The following is a 6,531-nucleotide window of genomic DNA, read 5'->3' as shown; positions in this document are numbered from 1 at the left end:
GCCTCCCGGGTCAAGCGATTCTCCTGCCTCAGCCTCCCAAGTAGCTGGGACTGCAGGCACGTGCCACCACGCCGGGCTAATTTCTTGTATTTCTGGTAGAGACAGGGTTTCACCACGTCCACTCATGAGCCACCGCACCCAGCGGAATGTGTTTTTTTATACCATCAGTATTATTCAGTGTAGGGAGGGTGTGCTGTTGCCAGGGCAACTGAAAGTGACAAATGCCCAGTACAGCCTTAAAGGAAAAACTCAATTTCAATCACAACTTTAGGACCAGGGCAACAAATCACCATGACAGATGGACAATCTGAATAAAAGGCTTCTCATTGAAGGTTGTGTTCATGGAGCACAACCACAATTTCTGAACCTCTGGAGACTTACAAGACCCTTTACTGGTCTGACACTTCAGAGGCAGCTTCCTTTTAATAAAAAAGCAGGACCGGTGCGGTGGCTCACGCCTGCAATCCCAGCACTTTGGGAGGCCAAGGCGGGCGGATTACCTGAGGTCGGGAGTTCCAGGCCTGCCTGACCAACATGGAGAAACCCCATCTCTATTAAAAATACTAAGCCGGGCGCGGTGGCTCAAGCCTGTAATCCCAGCACTTTGGGAGGCCGAGACGGGCGGATCACAAGGTCAGGAGATCGAGACCATCCTGGTTAACACGGTGAAACCCCGTCTCTACTAAAAAATACAAAAAGCTAGCCGGGCGAGGTGGTGGGCGTCTGTAGTCCCAGCTACTCGGGAGGCAGGAGAATGGCGTAAACCCGGGAGGCGGAGCTTGCAGTGAGCTGAGATCCGGCCACTGCACTCCAGCCCGGGCGACAGAGCGAGACTCCGTCTCAAAAATAAATAAATAAATAAAAATAAAAAAAAACTTAGCCGGGCGTGGTGGCAGGCAACTGTAATCCCAGCTACTCAGGAGGCTGAGGCAGAAGAATCGCTTGAACCCAGGAGGCAGAGGTTGCAGTGAACCAAAATCATGCCATTGCACTCCAGCCTGGGTGACAGAGTGAGACTTCACTGAAAAAAAAAAAAAAAAATTATCAGAGATCTACAATGCTATCATCATGTCCTCCAAACTCCAGGGAAAACATGCCAAGTTTTCTAGAACTTTATCTCACTTGGTTTGAGATGGGAAGAATTTCCAAACAATTTTTTTTTTTTTTTGAGATGGAGTCTTACTCTGTTTCCCAGGCTGGAGTGCAGTGGTGCGATCTCGGCTCACTGCAACCTCCGCCTCCCGGATTCAACTGATTCTCCTGCCTCAGCCTCCCAAGTAGCTGGGATTTCAGGTGCCTGCCACCACGCCCAGGTAATTTTTGTATTTTTAATGGAGACAGGGTTTTGCCATGTTGGCCAGGCTGGTCTCAAACTCCTGACCTCAGGTGATATGCCCGCCTCAGCCTACCAAAGTGATAGGATTACAGGGGTGAGCCAACACACCTGGCCAGAAATATTCTTTATTAACAAAATACAAATTTGGTTAAAAGAAGTACATATGGGGTCTTACTATTTTGGTCACTCTGGTCTCAAACTCGTAGGCTCAAGCCATCCTCCCACTTCCACCTCCCAAAGTGCTGGGACTACAGGCAAGAGCCACAACATCCAGCCCAAAGAAACCTTGATAATATTTATATAGGCTGGCCATATATATATAGAGAGAGAGAAGTTGGCTAAAGGTCAAAAAATATTTTGAGGCCAGACCTTTGAAGAAGTCATATCCAGATTGTTTATTTATCTTTTTTTTTTTTTTTTTTTTTTTTGAGACGGAGTTTTGCTTTTGTTACCCAGGCTGGAGTGCAATGGCATGATCCTGGCTCACTGCAACATCCGTCTCCCAGGTTCAAGCGATTCCTTTCCCTCAGCCTCCTGAGTAGCTGCGATTACAGGTGCCCGCCACCATGCTCAGTTAATTTTTCTATTTTTAGTAGAGACGGGGTTCGTCATGATACTTGGGAGGCGGGGCCTTCTGGAATTAGTGCCTTTTTGTTGGTGGTGGTGGTTTTTGAGACTATCACTCAGGCTGGAGTGCAGTGGCGCGATCTTCACTAACGGCAATCTCCACCTCCTGGGTTCAAGCAATTCAAGACAGTAGAAGGGCAAAGAGGCAAGAGGGGGCTGAACTTGCTCTTTTATAATAGTATTCATCTCACCCAGGTGTGGTGGCTCACACCTGCAATCCCAGCACTTTGGGACAGGTGGATGGCTTCAGTCCAGGAGTTCAAGACCAGCCCAGGCAACACAGCAAGACCCCCATCTCTACTAAATGTTTTAAAAATTAGCCAGACATAGTGGTGCATGCCTGTGGTCCCAGCTACTTGGGAGGCTGAAATGGGAGGATCGCTTGAGCCCAGGAGTTCAAGGCTGCAGTGAACCATGATCAGGCCACTGCACTCCACCCTGGGCAATAGGGCAAGACCCTGTTTTAAAAAAGAATGAAAGAGTCTTGAGACCAGTAAGTTTGAGGATGGCTGCTCTATGTACAGCTGAGGTAAGGCAATGACTAAACTACACACACACACACACACACACACACTTCTCCACCTCTCATCCCCACACTCCTACCTCCCACATCTCTGCAAGTGTCTGCAAACTCCCAGCAACTAAATGCAAAAATACAGATTAGTTTCCTCTGCTCAAAGCAGACAGGCGGCCTCTAGTGGACATAAAAGGTATTGCTTGACAGCACAATATTTGCTGATTTTGTGGAGTCCGCTGAAATTCTAATTGCCGAGGGCACAGATGTCGCCTGAAATGAGAACTTTCCTTCAATATATAAACTTTAAACCCTGCACCATGCCTCTTCTCATGCACGTTCTCACACACGCACACACACACACAGACCCACAGTCACACTCAACGTACAATCACACACAGACTCAACTAGACATGCATGCATACTTTTCTTTTTCTTTTTTTTTTTTTTTTTTTTTTTTGACACAGGATCTTGCTCTGTCGCTGCCCAGGCTGGAGTGCAGCAGTGCTATTTAGATAGTTCACTGCAGCCTTGACCTCCTAGGCTCAAGAGATCCTCCTGCTTCAGCCTCAGAGAGTAGCTGGGACCACAGGTGCACGCCACCACACTCCGCTAATCTTTTAATGTTTTGTAGAAATGGGGTCTTGCTATGTTGCCCAGACTGGTCTTGAACTCGAGCTGAAGCAATCCTCTCACCTCGGCTTCCCAAAGTGCTGCGATTAGAGGAGCAAACACACTTTTATACACCCAATCACACACACACTGAAACAATCAAACACACATTCACACAGACTCACACATGCACAGACTGTCACACAAAAACACACCCTCACACACAGACACACTCATCCAAGCCATCACAAACACAAACACACATTCGCATAACCACACAATGCTAAAAATAGCATGTCATTGACAATGGGAACTTACTAAATGAACGTCATTCTCTACTTTTAAAAAACTGTAGCCGGGCGCGGTGGCTCAAGCCTGTAATCCCAGCACTTTGGGAGGCTGAGACGGGCAGATCACGAGGTCAGGAGATCGAGACCATCCTGGCTAACACGGTGAAACCCCGTCTCTACTAAAAATACAAAAAACTAGCTGGGCGAGGTGGCGGGCGCCTGTAGTCCCAGCTACTCGGGAGGCTGAGGCAGGAGAATGGCGTAAACCCGGGAGGTGGAGCTTGCAGTGAGCTGAGATCCGGCCACCGCACTCCAGCCCGGGTGACAGAGCAAGACTCCGTCTCAAAAAAAAAAAAAAAAAAACTGTAACAGAGAGTTAGTTTTTTTCCCTGAGCCATTAAATAAATGTTGAGCAAATAATTAAGATGAATCTAGGTTTGGCAGCGGGCCAAATTACAGGTCCACAAGCCCTTAGCAGAAGTCCTTGGGGACAGATGAGTTGCAGAACTCAGAATTGTTCCAATTTTAGAAAGGCAATTTTGAGCGAATACCATACATTATGTAACACTCCCAGACGCCTGATGCAGGCGCCCCCTTCTCTCCCATCAGATGTAGTAATATTTTTGCAGCAAAAAATGTGAATATTCAGGGCTGGGCGTGGTGGCCGTGGTGGCTCACGTCTGTGATCTCAGCACTTTGGGAGGCCGAGGTGGGTGGATTATCTGAGGTCAGGAGTTCGAGACCAGCCTGGCCAACATGGTGAGACCCCCATCTCTACTAAAAACACAAAAATTAGCTGGGCGTGGTGGCGCACACCTGTAATCCCAGCTACTTGGGAGGCTGAGACAGGAGAATCGCTTGAACCAGGAGGTGGAGGTTGCAGTGAACTGAGATCACACCACTGCACTCCAGCCTGAGCAACAGAGCGAGACTCCGTCTTGGAAAAAAAAAATTGCATTGTATGGATAGGCCCCATTTTGCACATTTTGTTTATCCATTCATTTGGTTTTTTTTTTTTTTTTTTTTTTTTTTTTTTGAGATGGAGTCTCGCTCTGTCGCCCAGGCTGGAGTGCAGTGGCCGGATCTCAGCTCACTGCAAGCTCCGCCTCCCGGGTTCACGCTATTCTCCTGCCTCAGCCTCCCGAGTAGCTGGGACTACGGGCGCCCGCCACCTCGCCTGGCTAGTTTTTTTTTTTTGTATTTTTTAGTAGAGACGGGGTTTCACCGTGTTAGCCAGGATGGTCTCGATCTCCTGACCTCGTGATCCGCCCGTCTCAGCCTCCCAAAGTGCTGGGATTACAGGCTTGAGCCACCGCACCCGGCCTGACCATTCATTTGTTGATGGACATTAGGGTTGCTTCCACTTTCTGGCTATTGCGAATAGTGCTGCTATGAACATGCATGTACAATATTTTGTTTGAACTTTTTTTTTTTCTTTTTTTAGGAAGAGACTCGCTCTGTTGGCCAGGCTGGAGTTCAGTGATGCAATCATAGCTCACTGCAGCTTCCAACTCCTGGGCTCAAACGATCCTCCTGCCTCAGCCTCCCAAGGAGCTGGGACTACAGGTGTGTGCCACCATGCCTGGCTAAATTTTTAATTTTTTGTAGAGACGGGATCTCCCTATGTTGTCCAGGCTGGTTTTGAATTCCAGGACTCAAGTGATCCTCCGGTATTAGCCTCCCAAAGTGTAAGAGATTACAGGCGTGAGTTACCATGCCCCGCCTGAAAATCTGTGTTTAATTTATGGAGGAACCACCAAACAAAATCTGTGTGTGTGTGTATGTATGTATGTGTGTGTATATATATGTCTCTCTCTCTTGACCTCATGATCCACCTGCCTCAGCCTCCCAAAGTGCTGGGTTTACAGGGGTGAGCCACTGCTCATGAGGCCCTGATCAAGCTGCCTGTCCTCTCTTGCCCCACCTCCTCCTCTTGCTCTCCCCGACTCCCTCTTGCTTCAGCCACTCTGGCCTCTTTGCTGTTCCTTGAACAAGCCAGGCACACCACCCTCAAGGCTTTTGTACTTACCGTCTCCTCAGCTGCCAGAGACCTGCCAGCCTCGTCCTCACCTGCCTTGGACTTCTTCCCAGTAACCAGCCCCTCCAGCATTCCCACCACCCTTACCCTGCTTTCACTCAAGGTTATTAATCACTTTTCTTGTCTTTGTCCCCACTAATATGTAGTTTCATTAAGAGCGGGAATTTTATTTATTTATTTTTTTTGAGACAGAGTCTCACTCTGTCGCCCAGGCTGGAGTGCAGTGGTGCGATCTCGGCTCACTGCAAGCTCCCCATCCTGGATTCAAGCAATTCTCCTGCCTCAGCCTCCCAAGTAGATGTGATTACAGGTGCCCACCACCACACCCAGCTAATTTTTGTATTTAGTAGAGACGGGGTTTCACCATGTTGGTCAGGCTGGTCTGGAACTCCTGACTTCAGGTGATCCGCTCTCCTAGGTCTCTCAAAGTGCTGGGATTACAGGTGTGAGCCACCTCGCCCAGCCATTAATCCTATTTCTTGTCTGTGTCCCCACTAATATTCGGTTCCATTGAGAGCAGGTATTTTTTTGAGACAGGGTCTTGCTCTTTTGCCCAGGCTGCAGTGCGGTGGTGCAGTCACAGCTCAGTGCAACCTTGACTTTCCAGGAAGCAATTCTCTCACCTCAGCCTCCCGAGTAGCTGGGAGTACAAGGCATGCACCATCATGCCCAGCTAAGTTGTGTATTTTTTGTAGAGACAGGATCTCACTATGTTGTCCAGGATAGTCTCAAACTTATGACCTCAAGTGATCCTCCTGCTTTGGCCTCCCAAAGTGCTGGGGTTACAGGCATGAGCCACCATGCCCAACTGATAGCAGGAATTTTTGCCTGTTGTATTCACTCCTGGGTCTCCAGTGTTTAAAATAAGCTTTGGCACACAGCAGATATTTGAGAAATAATTGTGGGTTTTGGGGAGGTTTTTTTTTAGTTTTTTAGAGACAGGGTCTTGATGTTTCCCAGGCTGGAGTGCAGCAGTGCAATCATAGCTCACTGCAGCCTTGACCTGCTGGACTCAAGCAATCCTCTCCTCTCAGTCTCCTGAGTAGTTGGGACTACAGGTATGCACCACCACACCCAGCTAATTTTTAAATTTTTTGTCGAGATGAAGTCTTGC

Source organism: Rhinopithecus roxellana, chromosome 12 (assembly GCF_007565055.1).
Source record: "Rhinopithecus roxellana isolate Shanxi Qingling chromosome 12, ASM756505v1, whole genome shotgun sequence".
In the NCBI taxonomy this organism is placed as follows: domain Eukaryota; kingdom Metazoa; phylum Chordata; class Mammalia; order Primates; family Cercopithecidae; genus Rhinopithecus; species Rhinopithecus roxellana.
The sequence above is the reverse complement of the archived record's forward strand: the minus strand, read 5'-3'. Positions refer to the sequence as shown.